The sequence below is a fragment of the Coturnix japonica genome, chromosome Z (assembly GCF_054131305.1).
Source record: "Coturnix japonica strain WE chromosome Z, WE-NBRP24, whole genome shotgun sequence".
NCBI lineage: Eukaryota > Metazoa > Chordata > Aves > Galliformes > Phasianidae > Coturnix > Coturnix japonica.
The window spans coordinates 74,309,551-74,328,219 of record NC_140702.1 but is presented as its reverse complement, the minus strand read 5'-3'; the positions used below and the strand labels follow the sequence as shown (position 1 = coordinate 74,328,219).

At 46.3% G+C, this 18,669-nt stretch overlaps 2 long non-coding RNA genes across 5 annotated transcripts; both read left to right on the top strand.

Annotated features, from left to right (window-relative positions):
• Positions 1-296: 296 nt before the first annotated feature.
• LOC107305725 (uncharacterized) lies at positions 297-1,462 on the top strand. The gene is made up of 2 exons (XR_001551875.3): positions 297-379; positions 1,128-1,462. It is a non-coding gene; the product is annotated as an uncharacterized LOC107305725 (long non-coding RNA).
• Positions 1,463-10,554: 9,092 nt separating this feature from the next.
• On the top strand, positions 10,555-15,697 carry LOC116652519 (uncharacterized). 4 transcript variants are annotated; one of them, XR_014939534.1, is made up of 4 exons: positions 10,555-11,042; positions 11,464-11,549; positions 12,091-12,186; positions 12,294-15,697. It is a non-coding gene; the product is annotated as an uncharacterized LOC116652519 (long non-coding RNA). The 4 variants fall into 4 exon arrangements; XR_014939533.1 differs by having other exon boundaries at positions 12,279-15,697; XR_004305631.2 differs by having other exon boundaries at positions 11,461-11,549.
• The last annotated feature ends 2,972 nt before the right edge of the window (positions 15,698-18,669 follow it).

Here is an 18,669-nt window from a genome sequence, read left to right as displayed (position 1 = left end):
CACGGGACCACAGGTGCACTGTGTGTAATAACGCACACCTATAAAAAAGGTGTGCGAGAGCCTGGCAGAGCGCGCTGCCACTCCATGTGCGTGTTGTACTGAAATATAAGGGAAAGGCGGTAAGATTAAAAAGTACCTCCTGGCTTCATCCCATAAGTGACTCAGGGACACAGCTGTGTCGAGGCCAGCAGCTCTGCCTGTCCGCACGCACTGGGAAGCACCCACAGGGCTGTCGCCGGGGGTGCCTGTGACACGGGCAGAGCATCACAGAACCACAGAACCATAGAATCGTTGTGGTTGGAGAAGACCTCTGTGATCCCCAAGGCCAACATCAACCCATGGGACATGCCCACTCCCCACAGTTGTGGAACACCTCCAGGTATGGCAATCACACCCCCTCCCCAAAACCCATCCCTGGGCAGCCCATGCCAGCACATCACCTCTCTCTGAAGGATAAATTTTCCCTGCTATCCAAGCTGAATGTCTTTCCTAGTATCCACCCAGGGTTGTATGGGGGCAGGGGAGGAGCTCGTTCCCAAGCAGCTCCATTTCTGTCCTCAGGGATGTGGCTGGAAGAGGACAGTGGGGCCAGGGAGTCCCATGGGATCAGACTACACAAGGCAACCTTTCCCATTGCCCCAGCACTGCTTATGCATGCAGCAGGAGGACAGGGGTGAGCAGACACCCAAAGCCTTTACCAGACGTTGTATCTCCTGCCCACACTCCAACAGAAAAATGCCACGCAGACCTCACCTGCAGCTCTGTCTGAGCCCCAGTGCTTGCACGCTGCAAGTCAAACTGAGAACTATTTATTGTGTGGGGAATGCGCTCCATAATTAAAACTTTCTGCTATTAGGGAGTTTATGATGCTATAGGAAGCAGAGTTTATGGTCACTGAACCAGTACTTGATTCTGAGGCTGCAATTAAGAAATCACAGAAAGAGTGCATCAAAGTGCATCGTTAGAGCCAGAGTTGCCCTCCTTTAATGAAATGCTAGCTTTAGTAGTATAATTATTAAGATCACCATTTCACTATTATAGTAATAACTGTAGATAATTGCACAATATTATCTTTCACAGAATCATCTTCTCTGCATAAATTAAAAGGTTCAAAATATAATTCTCAGGGCAAAACCCTCCCAGGAAATCCATGGGGAAGATCAGAAATAAACAGCAGAAGTGATGACTTGCCTTGATTGCAGCAAAGACATGTGGCTTCATCATGTGTTTCTTTCATAAGGTGGTATCTCTGCCTAATTGGCCTACAGGGACAGAGCAGCACTAGAGAAGAATAAATTGTTTGGCTGTGTGACCGGAGGTGCAGGGAGTCCAATAGAGTTAAATCGTGGTTACAAACAAAAGTAATGGTTACATGACATCGTTGGCTCTATTTTTAATTAACTGCCAATAAAGCTCTACAGCAATTACCAGTTGCCCCAGTCCCCACCACCCATGATATATAGCTGTTGCTATTAGTTCTGTTGTTGCTGTTGTTACTCCATCTTCTGGTGAGGACTGAGAGAAGAGCACAGCCTGCTCGCTTGGATCCCAGAGAATCACAGTCAGAGAATCCTGAAGGTTGGCAGAGACCTCCCAGCTCCCCAGACCTGATCCCAACCCACACCCACCATACCTAAGTGCCACATCTCCACCGTTCTGGAACACCTCCCAGGGACGTGTTACCCAGAGAGGAGGAGGATGCCCCATCCCTGGAAACACCCAAGGTCGGGATGGTCAGGGTTCTGTGCACCCTGACTGAGATGTGGGTGTCCCCATTCAGGGAACTGGGACCAGATGGCCTGTAAAGGTCCCTTCCAACTCAAATGATTCTATGATTCTGTGACTCTTTCTGGCTCAGGAGCAAGAGCGCTGGCCAGTGACAAGCTGACATGAAGGAAAGGCTTTGGGGCTCAGCCCCTGCTGCGAGGCGTGTTTACAAACCCATCATCTGGCTGTGTTATAAACAGGTCTGAAAGCAGCAGAGACGCGCTCTTCCCTCTTCTGTTTGTATACCTTAAGCTCTGGATTGGAAGCTCGCCCTTTTTTTCATCCGCTGGCTGAAGGAGCACATTTCTGCTGGCAGGATTTTAACCAAAAGGGTTGAAACTGTCCCCTTCACCGAACGCCTGCAACAAGGTTGTGTGTGACACCTCAGCAGGACTCTACCGTGTTCTGCACAAACCGCAGCAAGGAAAGAAAGGAGCCAAACACAAAAGACTCATCTTGGCAGGGCGGGGGGACACCCCTGGGTGCTGATTTCAGTGCATCTGCCCCCAGGGGCACCAGGAGTAGAGGAGCTCCCATTCTGGGGATCCCAAGGTGACTAAGGTGCAAAAGCAGCGCTGAGATGTTTGACCCTACCAGGATGAGTTTCTCTGCACGTGCACAAAATACCATTTTTATGAACTTTCAGAACTTTCCTGGAGAAACCTGAGCTGGCAGCAGACTTCAGGGATGGGATTTAGCAGCCTGTAGCATCCCAGCTGATCTCTTCCTAAAGTAGACATCAAACCACAGCACATAAAACGCGCTTCAGAAGCACTTATTTCTTCTCCACTGATTAGAAATCAAGCTTAGATGCCCAGCACATCTGTGGATACTGAAAATACATGAAATGTTCCTTCTCTGAGGTACCTAAAGGATTAAGCGAGCACCTCGGTGCTGCGATGCTGTCTGCAGCCAAAGCCATGTCAAGCTTTCTTGTGGGCCTGGGCACAAACCCCGTTATAACTCAGATGAGGATTTCTTCCCCTGAAAGTACTGCTTTCTGGACTCACTTCCTCAGGACTCCCAGGAATGCAGTAGCAGAGCATTTGTTCTATTTACATCCTATGAAAAGACAATAAGGACATTAATTCTGGCTGTGCCAAAATCTGATCCTTAAGAAGCCCATCCCATCGACTGTTCTCTATGTGATATCTAAAGAAAACAGCTTCCATGTCTTCTGCCCTATGGAGCAGTGCAGGCCGCTCACAGGGGAGAAAGGAGCTCAGGATCTTCAGCAGATGTATTACAGAGCTGTTCGTTACACTCCTGTCACTTCCTTCTCTTAAAACAATATTTTCGGTGAGGTCACCACCTGACCTGCAGGTACCTGGGGCTGTGCACCACGGAGCAGTGTGTGAGCAGCCAGAGGCGCTGCATCCCTCACAGCGCCGGCGTCCTTCATGCTAGCGGTTACGCTACGGGCAGATGGAGCTGCACCCATTTTACAAACAGGAAAACTGAAATGGAGCCACATCTGCTTGGCAGCTGTTCCAGCCTAACGCACAAAATCCAGTTTGCACATCTATTTCTTGCCAGATGATACGGAACTGATGAAAAAGACCGGTGAAATAAATACTAAAAAACGGCATCACTCTGTCAGCAAGGAACCTGAAGAGCATTGTGCTGAAGGCCTTCTCTGTGCTGTACTGCAATCACAAATGGCAGGGAGAAACATTAAGAACTATATTAAAAAAAAAAAAAAAGAAAAGAAAATAGGAAAAAGAAAGGTTCAGATCTGCCTTGCTGGGAAACCAGAAAGGACACAGCTTCAAGTAATGATTATTTTTATTTAGAAAAACATTTTACAAGGGACTCTGTCCAAGAAAAGCAATCTGGGTTGTGTCTGGGCTGAGTACACTGTCATCCTGTTGCAAAAAAAGCAAACATCATACCAGGATGTATAAACAGCAGTGTCATGTGTAAGACACATGAAGCCATCCTCTGCTGGAGGTCTCTGGCCTGGGCACAGCACAGCAGGGGTGCTGAGGACCGTCTGAGGACCAACGGGGGAGCCTGCAAGAGAGACTGGGACCAGGAACAAAGGTCCTAAAGGGGAAAGGTCAGGGCAGACAGGCTGGTTTGGTGTGGAAAGAGATGGGTGAAGGGAGACATGAGTGGAGCTGCTGCAGGGAGATGGGCAATCAGCTCCTCCCAGAGCCCACAAACACAGGCTGAGGTGCCACCAGTTCATGTCTGTACCAGAAAACAGGGAGCACCTCTGGATCTGCAAGTGGGGAGTTTTATTGTCGCCGTACCCCACAGCACACTGCCAACCACATGGCCTTCCCCCTCCTTCCAATTCCTAACTCCTGTAAGAATCCCCATGGGGAACATTGACTCATGCCATCACCACATTGTCTTAGGGAGCAAGTGTCATCATCACATTGTCTTAGGGGGCACGTAGAGTGGTGTGAGTTGGAATGGGATCTTAAAGGCTGTTGAGTCCCATTGCCCTGCAGTGATTAGGGACACCCACAGCTCCATCAGTGCTCAGAACCCATCCAGCCTGACTTTGGGTGTCTGCAAGAACGGGGCACCACCACCCCTCTGGGCAGCCTGTGCCAGTCCTTCACTATGCTTATTGTAGAAAGCCTTTTTTTATATATCCAGTCTAAGGCAATGTCACCATCACATTATCGTAAGGGGCTCATGTCAGCAGCACATTGTCTTAGGGGCTCGCTGCAGCAATAGTTCAGTGCTTTGATAGGAAAATGTGGTGCTGGGTTGGACATTGTCCCTTTTTTTTTGTCTCAGGTGAAGAGAGGAACTGCTGCAGCAAAATGAACTTTTCTCTTTTACTGCCCTTGTGTTGTCTGCATCGATCTCTGGAAACTGAAGAGGCCTTGAGATCCTTTGATGCATTCATTCCAATACCAAGCTAAAAGAAGAGATACTGCAAATTACTCAAAACTGATCAATTGGCCAAAAAAACAACAACAAAAAAAGCCACTAACATCTTTTTTCTTTCCCCCTTTTTTTATCCCCATCTCAGAGGAAGGGACTTAGCAGAACATATTGAGCCAAAGCTCATCGTGGAGGTGGCTAATCTCTCCTTCGTGCCCCTGTACCTGTAAAAAACTGTACGAGTGAGCAGAAATCCGCCGTATTTCAGACATCCTGTGAAAGGTTGGATCCCAGGACAGCCGCCCCTTGGGGAGGAGGAGATGTGTGACCTTGTTTCGCTGAGCAAGCAGATCAGCGGCTGCGGTAAGGATGCTGTAAGCACTTGCAGCTCAGCGAGGGAGGAGGTCACGTTGCAGACGGGCTGCCTGCCATGTGGGGCTCAGGGGGTTCACACAGCAGGATGAGGCACAGGGAATGGAAGCAGTCACAGGAAACCACAAAAGCGGGAGGAAAGGTGTGCACAGCCCCTCGCAAAGCTGGCAAATGACTTACACTGCCACTGCACCTGCTTCCTTTAAACAAAGCAACCTGCAAACAGTCCCATCCAGCTACAAGGGCACAGCCAGGAGAGGTGGGATTCTGTAAGATCGGTTTTCATTGCAATTTTGCCTAATTAGTCTCTGATAATTAATGCTATGAGTGTAACTGAGATGTAATCAGGCAAAATGTTGGGAAGTAAACCCCATGGATGCCATACATCTTTTGATAGTAATGATTATGTTCTTTTTTATTATTAAAGATCCCATTAGAAAGAATTTATGATTTTCCTCTTTGTGAGAGAAATAATAAACACTACATTGGATGCTCTTATTTTTTGTATTGAGCAACCGAGTATACATAATTAGCTACAGTTAAAAAGAAATTTTTCCTGAATGGCTTCTGGGGAACATTACATACAAATTACAACCCTGTAGATTTTTCTGTGTGAAAATACACTCTCAATAAATAACTCAAATACAGTTTGTCTGAAAAAACATTTATGCCCTGAGGAAAGCACAGGGGAAAGGAACCCGGGGGAGCTGTGGGCTTCAGTGCCCACCAGAGAGAGCGCTGTGCCATGGCTGCGGCCTCCTGATGGATTTTCCAGGGCACAGCTTTGCTTCCTGGGGATGTCCCAGTGCAGACAGCAGCCTCAAGTCCAGCCCTCACACAGGGAATGCTACCTACACACTTTGGTTTCTGAGGCTGAGCTCTGATCTCAGTGAATTAGCAATAGGACAAGAGGCAATAACCCCAAGTTGTGATAGGGAAAGTTCAGGTTGGATATTAGGAACAATTTATTCTCAGAAAGAGTGGATATTCATAGGAGCTGCTGAGGGAGGTGGTGGAGTCCCCATCCCCAGAGGTGTTGTTGAACACCAACAGAGAATGGAATCCACCTCCTCTCCAGACACTCTGTGCCAATGCCTGACTGCTCTTCAAGAAAAGAAATCCAATATGAACCTCTCTTGAGTGTCACTTGGCTCCTTTTACGAAAACCAGAAACATCATGCCAGGACCCACTGCAAACCCACCCAAACATGCATGGCACAACCCTGAGCAGTGTAGAGCTGATAGCATTCTGCCACAGTGCAGTAACACCTGTGAGTTGTGTGCTTCCATCACTCATTCCACAGCTTAGAAGAGACATGGCAGCTTACAGAAAAAGTCCCCGTGGGAATACAAACAAGATAAAAAATAACCACCAGGACCAAAGGATGCTTCTACTGCTGGAGAGACTGCAGTCAGATGGGGAGGAGAGATGGGATGGGTGAAGAGGGCCCACAAGGATGAGAAAGATGCTGGGAGGTCTTCTGAGCACAGAGATCTCTGGAGCTTGGTCCCTTTGCTGCAACAAACCCAAGAGCAAAGGATGTGATTGGTCCCCAGCAATATACCAGAACTGCTTACCAGCAAGAAAGAAGAACACTAAACAAGAAGAGAATGTTTGATGGAAAGACAAATGGATTTCACACATGGTCTTTGTAATAAACAACCTGGAAATTTAGTACTTCACTGTTAGAGCAATAATATTTTGCCTTTAAAAAGGGAAAGCAACAAAGAAGTGTTTGTCATCAGGAGTCTCAATAACAGAGAATGTAGGATGATGCCCCAGGGTCCTAACCTAAGCACCACAGAGGTCCTGGGCTGGGACATGGGCTCTAGGCTTACCCTTGGCAGAGCTCCTCAGGCCACAGGCATGAACAGTATGGGCAGGAAGGCTGGAGGGAGGTCTGCCTGTCTGGGCACTTTATATAGCAGAACCAAGACTGCTCCATGGCTTCTCTAGGCATTCAAGGCCAGATTGGATGGGATTCTGGGCAGCCTGGTCTTCTGGTTGGCAACCCTGCCCATGGCAGGTGGGGCTGGAACTTAAAATCTTATTATAATCTTTAAGGTCCCCTCCAACCTAAACCATTCTATGATTCCATTTGCATTTCTCAGTGGGACACAATAAATGGTGAGGAGCAATGCATTTGTTCATGTATGCACTGCTTACAGGAACTGAGGCTGCTTCTGACAGCCATATACGCCAGCAGGATCAACACGAGAAAGGCTGTGCTCCTACTTACCTCTGGGGAGAGGTTCCGCCTGAATGAGACTGAGAGCTCAAGCAAATCACAGTCGTGAAATGGGGATGATTGCCATGCTCATCGTAATAGCAGCAGCTTCAAAATTGCCCCTTCCTTCACAAGGGCATTACACAAACCTATTTGAAATGAAAAAACTTACCACAAGGCCCTGAAGAAAGGAAGAGAGACAGGGAGACAATTAGGGATGCAAGGATGATCAGAGCTGAGGTGTACAGGTGAGCATCATGGCTTTGTGGCAGTGTGAGCAGAGATGGGAGGCAGCCCTTCATCTAACACAATAAAACTGCGGTCAACTGAGAAGCTCAAAGATGGTTTTAGGGAGCTTCAAGTCATGATTTGATCCGACCTTACACCGCTGTGGGTTGTGCAGCTCAGCATTCGGTCCAGACTCGGAGGTCAGTGGTCTGCTTGGCAGGAATGAGGAATCGTGTGGCTATGTGAGGATTCGCAGATCTCTCAAGCCAGCCAAGCCAATTTGCTCTCATCTCCTGGACAAGCTCCAAGACGGGAGAAGACATCATCTGCTCCATCACAAGCCTTTTGTCTCAATGAACTGGCAATCATGACAAAAATAGACGCATCGAAGAATTTTCCATGAAAAAGAAAAAAAATAGAAGTGTCTCAAAATTCACGTCCTGCCAGTAATGGGAAACAGGAAGAAGGAGCAAATTCATGATAAAGATGACCTCTCTTAGAGCACAATCTGTGTTCCCAGGGCTGAGATGGCCTGCTTCCACACATGGCAAAGCCAGTGCCCTCCGAGCATCTCCAAGGTCAGATTGTCAGCCCTTCATCCACGGTGATAGACATGGCAAAGCTGCAACAGAACCAGCACCGGGGGAGGCTCAGGTTGGATGGAACAATTTCTTCTCTAAAGAGCAGTCAGGTGCTGGCACAGCTGCCCAGGGAAATGGGGAAATCCCCATCTCTGGAGATGCTCCAAAACCATGGAGATGGGATCATTGGGGACATGGCCAGTTGACTTGTCCCATGGGCTGGAGTTGGGCTTGGGGGTCTTAGAGTTCTGTTCCAACACTAATGATTCAGTGGTTCTATGATTCTATGATCTGGAAATCTGTCCTACCATTATCAGCTCACAGTTGGTGAGCAGTTTCTCTGCACATGGGAGTATTATCTGGAAAATATGGAGCTGCAGTGTTTTTCAGCAGTAAGGTGGGCTTTGCAATGAAGATTACACCCCAGACTAAACTCGTAGTACGCTGCCTGACTTGAACCTCAGTCTGCAATGTTCACTGTGAGCAAATCAGGCAGAGAAGGATTGCCAGGACTACCAAGCCAGTGCCCTTTCCACCAGACAGTATCTGAGACGTCACTGCGGTATTTCACAAGTACGTTTTCAACGGCTCCAGGTTTGTCCCAATATAAATTGCAAATTTTAATCAGGTAAAACCTATTTTACATCCCGTGCTTCAGCAACTCAAGGTGCACGTTCATACCTTCCATGGGTGCCATTTCAGCAGCTGCGCTTGGAAGTGTTTTTAATGGAAAGCCATTACAGGAGGAAGTCATTTGAAGATCATTCACACACTAGGAAATTTTGTTTCAGCAGACATTTAATGCAAATTTCAGTCTGTATCCAGGCTGAAGTCTTTGCTTGTTGAGAGTTGATAAATTTAAATGGCGCTTGCCTCGAGTGAAAAGATCTGAGTTTTACACTATAGAGTTTGCTGCGGATCTTAAAAACAATGCATGCATAACTCACATTTAATGTATGAACTCATTTTTGTATTTCAAAAACACAGGCGCTTTCTAAGGAGATGCGCAGTGGTGAATTTGGCGGACTGCTTAATTCTGTATACAGTAAGGATGTAGCAGGGAGCCTTTTCCATTTTGAATCAAATGGAATTTGCGATTTGCATGCACCTTTTGAGTCAAAATCAAACATTTGCCCTGGATTGGCCCTAGTTTAATTAAAATGATGAGAGTGTGCGATATGCTTTTGGTCTAAGGCAAAAAGGATGCACAGCACTGAAATTTGGAACAAACATAAAAAAAATTGAGAAATGCATGGTTGGAAGTGATAAGAAATGCCAAGACTATGTATTACATGGGATCACGGGATGAAAATAGAAAATATCCTAAAAAAATTCTGGCGTACTGTGAAACCGTTGTCGGGAGGTTTGGATAGGATTACATGCTTTATGGATAATGTGCCCATAACTAGCACTGTCAAGGTTTGTAATCCTTTCTGTGGTCCTTCTGTAGAGCTGGTGGGGCTGCTCATCAGTGAGAGAAGATTTTCCCCTTTCGATTTGGTGTAAGGGAGAGGGATGGAAATTCTGTCTTGGACTTGGAGTGGGTGGGTATCTTAAACAGTGGTACAGATAGACTTGTATATGAATATTTGTATATTTATATAGCAGGGGTATATATCTCATAAATAACTACTGCTCATTTCTACTGAACATTGTTCACTTAGGTCACCATTAATTCAGGTAACCAACGGTTCTCACTCCTTTGTTCCTACAACTCTTATCTTTGTACAGTGCAGCATTCACCAGTTTTGGGCATTAGATTTCAAGCCACTGGTCTTCCAGCTCCTGAAAGCCCTCAAGCATGTGCGCTCCTTTTGCCTTTTAGATCGTGCTGTCTGGAATTGAGAAATATGGGCACATTTGTCCTGCAGGCAAGGAAATGTATGGGCTGAATTGCTTGGAAGAGCTCTCTTTCAGCACAAGTATCAATGGGTGGAGGACCTAAGCTCCCTTTCTGATCATCTCATGCGTAGCTGCTTCCTGCAGCCTGTCTGCAACTCTTTCCCACCTTCCTATCATTCCTTTGAGTCACTGTTTTGCCATGAGTGGAGGTTATCAAAAGTAAGGAAGGGAGTCTGCTCTAGAGGTTGGCAACCCTGCACGTAGCAGGGGCGTTGAAACTAAACGATCATTGTGGTCCTTTTCAGTCCAGGCCATTCTGTGACTTTATGAGCCTGTTTAAGAAAATATCCCTCCCCCACTCACACACACACAAAAAAGTGTTTAAAAAGATGTCATTTCAGAAGTTTTTTAAAAAGAAATGATTGATAAGAGTCGCGTGCTGCCTGATGCCATAGCATGAGCTGCCCGAAAGAACTGAAGTCACTCCTCAGCTCTTCAGCTGCTCCCATAAGCAAGTAAGAAAGTGAGGATACTGTAAAACTGATGCTGATTTAAAGGGTCATTTTTCTATCTACCGTTGAAATTCAGCATTGGGTCCATATGGCAATTTCCGATGATAAAATCTCTTTCTGTATTAATTTTCTCCTTTTATGAAGAGGCCCACACTGGGTCCCCATCAGCCCATTTCCAAAAGCACCACGATAGATGACTTTATTTTAATTTGTAAAAACTTTGATGTTTGCGAACTTGGCTCCTGTACAGTCCTAAACTACCAGCAGGAGGTAATAGCTTCCAGGACTAAACTTTACTTGATTTCCCACTGTTCTTCGTGCTCGCTGATTTGTGTTTTAAGGGGGAACTATTCATTTTCAAGCTGAATTTCCCTCTGTACAGAGCTCGCTGTTATTCTAGGAACCATTCAATATTCATATTCAAGGCCCCATTCTTGAAAATCAATGCCAACATAAGGCCTGAGAAGAGTGGGTAGAAAAGTGAATAGAGGGAGCTGAGTCATGAAAACCTGGATGATTTGGGAAAGGGAGAGGAGGAAACAGACACAAAATGCCCAGGAGCTGGATTAGCAAGGACTGATGACAAAGGGATGCCTCTGCCCACTAAGGGCATTCTCAACAGAGGCAGGAGAGAAGCTGGGCAAAACATCTCTGCAGGCTTCAAAAAGGTAAGTCTAACCCTGACCCTTCCACCACTCCCAAACACTCTTTAAAAACCCTTGATGGCAGCATCCATAAAAATGTCAGGCAGTATTGCCATGACCCTGCTGTGCCCCCATCCCCTGTGGAAAGCTTGACCAGGCATCCTCGGATGCCCAGCACAGGAGCAGCCTTAATGCAGGTACAGCTTTTAGCCAGGGGTCAAATGCAGACAGGGATGCATCAAGAGCCCATGCTGGAGCAAGATGCCTTCTGCAGCCTCCAGGCTATGCAGCCTACCCCGAAGGACTGAGCTCTTTTCGCAGAGAAAAGACAATCCTGAAACTTAATGCACTTTTACAAGAGACATCATGCTCCCCCACCCTCAAATGGCTTTGGTTTGGTGCCCGGAACATCTGGTCACCCTATAGCCTTTTTTTTATCCAGTAGATTCATTTTCTCAGCACACTGCCGACTGCCAACAGATGAGCTGCAACTGCTGGCACCGGGGAGCCAGCGAGACATCAGCATGCAAGGTCGGAGTTCTGTGCTATTTTGAGGCTTGGGGCTTGGGGGCTGTTTTTTGGGAAGGAAAAGCAATGAAGCTGTTGGTCTGTGTACCCAGGATGCAGCCCTGTGCTGCTGGTATGGGGATGGGGATGGGGATGGGGATGGGGATGGGAATAGGGATGGGGATGGGGATGGGGATGGGGATGGGGATGGGGACGGGGCGGGAACAGGGATGGAGATGAGGATGGGGATGAGGATGAGTATGGGGATGGGAACGGGGACGGGGATGGGGATGGGGTTGGGGACGGGGATGGAGATGGAGATGAGGATGGGGATAGGGATGGGGTTGGGGATGGGGATGGGGATGGGGATGGGGATGGGGATGGGGATGGGGATGGGGATGGGGATGGGGATGGGGATGAGGATGGGGGTGGGGGTGGGAATGGGGGTGGGAATGGGGGTAGGGGTGGGGGTGGGAATGGGGGTGGGAATGGAGTTGGGGAGGCAGGATCCGGAGCAGGGGCTGAGAAGCTCAAATTGACATTATTGCATTTCTTCCTCAAACAGAAGTATTGTCAAGTCTTTTATCATCACCAGTTTGTAGAAACAAGGAGCTGTCTTCCTTTAAAAGAAAACAGACAGACCACCCCAGTGTCAGCCCAGGTGGGTACAGTGCTGAAGGTGTCCATGATGAAACTTGTCACATGTAATGACCTTTGTCACACATAATGACATTTGTCATACATCACAACCAGTGCCTCTGCCTTCAGCCTTCAGAAGGGCCTTTTTGCTGGAGGAAACCAAGGACAGGTCCAGCCTGAGCCACCCCTACACTGCGGACAAGTCCCCATTGCACTGGCTGTGTGACCTGCACCCATCAGGATGCTCTCAGGGCAGGACAGTGCCATGCTAGGATGCTGCTGCTTAGATATAACGTGGTAGCTGCCAGCACCTCAAGGTGAGTTACCAGCAGGTGAAAGCCCACAGCTCACCTGCTCAGTAGCACCTGCCCCCATAAAGCCCCACTGCATTTGCTATGGGCAAAGCAACTTTTTCTCCCTCTTGTGTATCCTCCTATAAATTTGTTTCAAATGTTATTATAATGTTGACAGTGACCCTTGGGCTTATCAGACTTCAGAGGTTTTGATTAAAAAATAAAAGAAAAGCCTGAAGATTTTAGCATAACTATCCAAGGAAATGTGCAAGAGCTCAGGACTATGCTAAATCTCTGTTTCTGCACAGGGATGAGAGGTGCTCACCCAGCAGCACGGCCAAAACACAACACAGCACAGCACTGTTTGGGTTAGCAATGCTCTGATACCAGTAGAAATCGTAACACTTGAAAAAGTGTAACAAAACAAGTGAATTCTGTGAAATGTTGCTTTTTTTTTTTTTTTCAAACCTTACCTCCGTCATGACATAAGTATTTCAAGATGTTCACCAAAGTATTACAAATCGCAGTGTGGGCTATCAATCTGTCAATGAGTAGCACAAGCTTTGGTATTTTTGAGTGATATTTGAGATCCTAACCCCCCTAAGAAAATGAAGTCAGGCAACAACATCCTGTTTTCCGCGGAGAGCGCTCAGCTTCCCCAGCAGTGGGAAAAGGAGCCGCGCTCCTCATTCCTCAGCAGAGCATGTAATGCAAAGCGCTGAGCATTAAGCCCTTCTGTTTTACACTGCACACTGATTTGGAAGCAAATATTTTTCCAACAACATCACCAAATTGAAAGCGTTTTTGCAAATCTGAAACTTTCTCACAGTGTTGTTTTGGAAAAACCCGACGGAGCTGTTGCTGACAGAAGCCACTGCTGACAATCTCAAAGGGAAGTGCTAACCCAGTGCAGCAAACCCAGCTGGGAGCCAGGCTGGGCCAGGCCGCAGTGACCCCACCAGCTTCAACCCCTCCAGCACTACCTTCACCTGTGTGCTGCTGTGGGGTGAAAACTGGAAAAGGGCAAATCCCACGAGGTGTCCCTGTTTTGTCTCTTTTTTCCCCCAGAATCTGGCACTGCTGCATTAAAGCATGGTAAAATGCTTCTCCCGTTTGCCTCCCAACAGAAGAGGTTCTCCATTATGAAAACAGTGGCTGAGAGTCACACATCATTATTCTATTATTTTGTTCAATTTATTTTTTTTAGTGAAAGAGAAAAGAGAATTAAAAGTGCAAACACAGACACACACAAAAACCCCAACAATCAGGGGCAAAGCTGTTGCAGATGGTAAAGAAGGTCTGCGGAAAAAAACAGAAGCACAACCCCACTGTGACTGCAATGTCATTGCATTAGTCCAGACTGCATGGGTGCACTCCCAGCAGCTCACAAAATCTTCCATGGGTGGATGTGGGTGACCATCAGGGACTGTGGGTGGCCATGGATGGCTGTGATAGGTGGCCTTGGGTTGCCATGAGTGGCTGTGAGTGGCCTGGCGTGGCCATGGATAGTGAAAGAGCAAACTTGGGTGGCCATGAATGTCTGTGGGTGGCTGTGGATGATTGTGGGAGGATACTGGTAGACGTATGTGGTCATGAGTGGACACCAGTGGCCACAGGCAGCTGTGGGTGAATGTGGAAAGATGTGGACAGACATCAGTGGGCATCAGTAGCCATGAGTGGCTGTAGATGGTTGTGGGTAGCTATGGGGGGGCTATTGGAGGCTGTGAGTCACCATGGGTGGCCATTGGTGTCTGTGAGTGGTTGTGAGTCACCACGGGTGGTCATGAGTGGCCACTGGGGGCCATGGGTGTCTGAGCATCACCACGGATGACCACAGGTGGTCACGGCATCCCGTGTGTGTGCGCCACCACTGATCACAACACAGCCAGGCAGTGTGGCCGAAGGACTTGTCCTCAAGCTGCTCTCCAACCTGCTGTAGGAATTGCTGCAGCTCTCTGCTCTTCACTAAGGCTAAATATAGACTGAGACGGTGTCTGCCATGGGCATAGGGAGAGATGGGCTTTCAACAAATGTAGAGAAGGGAAGAGAAATGCAGGGGGGGGGAAAGCAAAAACAGTTACTTCTTGCCAAAGCAGTGAGGCAGGCCGGTTCTAGTGCTTTTTTTAGCTGCTTTGTGACTGAAGGAACTTCCAAGAAAAGAAAGAAGAAAAAAAAAAAAAAGGCAACATTCTGGTTGAGATTATCAGAAAGAGAAAATACTCTGAGGGCCAAGGATGTAGCCTCAAAGGATTTTGAAAGGTTGTGGGGCAAGTTTTAAATATAAATGTAGATGAGGAGAGATAAACAATAGAAAATCTGCAAAGGAAAGAAATAAGCATAACATTACAGAAATCTGAGCAAGGTACCCCCACCGGCAGCAGCTGCACCCAACCGTGTGCCCAGGCTGTGATTTGCACCCAGGTGTGGGGTGAGCATTTAGTCCCAGAGCCCTACCTGGGGTGAGGCAGGAGGTGAACAGAGAAGGGAGCATTGGCCCTGTGAGACTGGAATGAAATATATGACAGATGGTTCAAGGGAAAAAAAAAAAAAAAAAAAAAAAAAAAAAAAAAGGGAAAGAAAAAAGAAAAAAAGAAAAGAAATAAAGAAAGAAAAGGAAAGGGGAAAAAAAAGAAAAGAAAGAAAGAAGGAAAAAAAATGAAAGGGGAAAAAAAGCAATTATCAAAGGGGAAGATTTTGGAACATATCCTTTGAAATAAAAATTTGTTTAGCATTTTTAGCAGCTGAAATAATTTTCAGAACATCTGATGAGAGATTTAAGTGCTTCATTTCCTCCTCTCACTCGCCAAGCCATCCGTTTGAAGACTGTCTGTAGCACGTCTCGTTCTCTGTTTTACTGCTATTGGTATTTTTCATTGGATAATGGCAGAATTTGAGATCAATGGAGGAGAGGTATGAGCCTCAATATTCCCGGACGTGTGGCTGTGTGGATGCTTTTGAAATGCTCCTTAACTTTGCAGAAGATGGAAGGAATGTATTCTGTGATTCTTAAAAACAACTACATGAAAGTGTGTCTTATTGCCTCTTTCCCCCCCCTCTTTTCATTGTTCTTCTGTTCTTCTGAAAAAGAAAAAGAAAAAAGAAAAAGAAAAAGAAAAAGAAAAAGAAAAAGAAAAAGAAAAAGAAAAAGAAAAAGAAAAAGAAAAAGAAAAAGAAAAAGAAAAAGAAAAAGAAAAAGAAAAAGGAAAAGAAAAAAAGAAAAGGAAAAGGAAAAAGAAAAAGAAAAAGAAAAAGAAAAAGAAAAAGAAAAAGAAAAAGAAAAAGAAAAAGAAAAAGAAAAAAAAAGAAAAAGAAAAAGAAAAAGAAAAAGAAAAAGAAAAAGAAAAAGAAAAAGAAAAAGAAAAAGAAAAAGAAAAAGAAAAAGAAAAAGAAAAAGAAAAAGAAAAAGAAAAGGAAAAAGAAAAAGGAAAAGGAAAAGAAAAAGAAAAAGAAAAAGAAAAAGAAAAAGAAAAAGAAAAAGAAAAAGAAAAAGAAAAAGAAAAAGAAAAAGAAAAAGAAAAAGAAAAAGAAAAAGAAAAAGAAAAAGAAAAAGAAAAGGAAAAAGAAAAAGGAAAAGGAAAAGGAAAAGAAAAAAAAAGAAAAAGGAAAAGAAAAAAAGAAAAAGAAAAAGAAAAAGAAAAAGAAAAAGAAAAAGAAAAAGAAAAAGAAAAAGAAAAAGAAAAAGAAAAAGAAAAAGAAAAAGAAAAAGAGAAAAGGAAAAAGAAAAAGAAAAAGAAAAAGAAAAAGAAAAAGAAAAAGAAAAAGAAAAAGAAAAAGAAAAAGAAAAAAGTCATAAAAGGGAACTAGCCATCTACCTTGCCCATTATCCTCTGTAAGTGCTGAATCACTAAAAAAATAAAAAATTAATAAGTCTCATACCTGAAGAAGAGGGAGCCGTCGTGCCACAGGCTGCCCTGTAATTCAGTTCCACTTCTCTTTGAGCTCTGCAATGTGATCTTCATTTAAGGACCCCAGAAGAAAAACTGCATCATGTAAATATTAAGGACAGAGCAGTCAAAAATTGAGCCATTTCTCTCTGTCTCGAATGTGTTTCTCTTCCAGCCTCTCCAGCCGTGCTGATGCTGCTGTCCGGCAGCCCCAGCACTCGCACTGAAGTACGGCTGGCGGTCTGTGTAAAGAGCATCGTCTTTATGCTCACAGGATGGCTATTAAGAAGGGGGGAAATTTCACACTGCTCTCAAGGAATAACACGAAAGGACACGGGGCCATTTTCTGCGTGTTGCACTGATTTACAGAATTATTTTCTGCAGTCGGGAATAATTGCAGAACTGTTTCGGTGTTAGGAAAAACGCACAAAAACGTTCGAAACTGCGCAGGGAGGCCGCGCGGAGCGGCGAGGAGCAGACCCTGCATCGCCCCCAGCGTCCAGCAGAGGGGGCGACAAAGGACAGAGACAAAACCTCCGCTCCTGGACCCAGTTTGATGGTCAGGACGAGGCCCTGGTTCGGGCTGTGCAGGTAGCGGTGCTCTGCAGCCGTGGAAATGCGGCACCTGGGGACGTGGGTTGTGCTTGTTGCTCTGAAAGCTCTTCTCCAGCCCAAAGGATTGGAGGAGTCGTGTTCTATGATCTGCTCAGCGCAGAAGACAGCAATGCGCTTGAAGCCTGCGCTGTCCTGCACTGAGGGACGTGCTTCAGTGCAAACGTCCACTCTGCAAACTGTCCTTGCCAAGGGAGCACGTTAAATGCTCGGGACCCAGCGCCAGCCCTGGGGGAGCTGCCCCATCCCATCGTGCGGCTTCCCACATGGAGAACACTTCATCCCGCTAGGACTCCGATGTAGGCAAAGCTGCAGCTTCCTAAGGCTGAGATCAACTAAAATAAACATGATTAAATCAAGGAGACTCAGTCATGGAAGATGAGAGTGTGTGTGTTTGGGGGGGAGGCCGTGTTCGGAAGTACACTAAATCTGCATGGCTTTCACTGTGCAGATACAAGGGGACCGAAACACGCAGAGATGTGAATCACTCCAGAGGCATGAGGTTCTCATTTAAAGTTTTCATGCCTGTCATCTTTCCTTTTTAATTTTTCATTTTGTTCCTTTATTTTATTTTTTTTTTTCTCCCCATCCCTGCAATAAAGACTGGAGTGACTGTCTTCATCTATTTCAATCATAGATTTTTCTGATTAGACCCCCAAGGAAAATGAAAAATACATTGGGCATCTAAGTGTGACTCCTGTCTCCCTAACCAGCGCGCTGCAGATGTGTGTGTTCAGCAGACGCTGTGCAAGAACCCAGGGTAGATCAGAGAAGTGCAGCTGCCATCTGGGCTGAGGCTGCCATCCTTTGCAGGGTTGTCCTGGGAAGCTCCAAGGTTCTGAATTGAGATTCTTTTCAACTCAACACTGCTGGTAAATGTTGAGGTGTCCAAGAAATGTGGCATTTTAGTACATGGCTTAGTGAGTGGTTGGACTTGAAGATCCCTGAGGATCCCTTCCAACTCAGGGTACTCTGTGATCTATGGTTCTAAGCTTGGAACCCGCATGGCAGTAGAATGAGGATATTAATACCTTACTGTTTTAGAAAAAGTTCTTCTCTGTTGTCAGTGGAGTGCTGTGTCCCAGAATCTGTGCTGGCTGCGCTGTACATAGTGTGGGTGGCACAGACCTGGCTGTGTCCCTGCAGCCCCAGCCATGACTGTGAGCAAGCTGCCCTGTTCCACCCAGACCCACTGTCTGCCTTACCTGTGCCCAGAAACACAAACTCAGACTTCAACATGGAAAGGTGAAAGTAGTTGTAGATTGGTTTGATGCCAGCCCTGGCCCCCACGGTCCCATTGGGAGCAGCCAGCATCCCCAGGCAGCCATTTCCAGAACACAGACGTGCATGAAGCAATTGTCCTACCCATGTGAGAGGAAAGGGTCTGCTGAAACGTAGGGAGGCCCAGTGTGGAAGCTGAAAGCTACTGCCCGATGGGGGTGTGCTAAAAATTAGAACGTTCTATGAAGAAAACCCACTGAGTTGAGCCAATATCAGTGATTTGGGATACGTGGATCCAAGGAGATGAAGCATGTTTAATGTAATTACACATCCACTTCTTGTGATGTACAACCATGTGAAGCATTACTAATCCCCAAACAGATACCTGCAGGGAGGACGATCAGGAACAGCTGTTTGGACAACAAGAAGAGAGACACGTGATCTCCGGTTCCGCGGGCTTTCGGCAGCGCTGCTCTGGAGTCAGAGCCTGCCCGG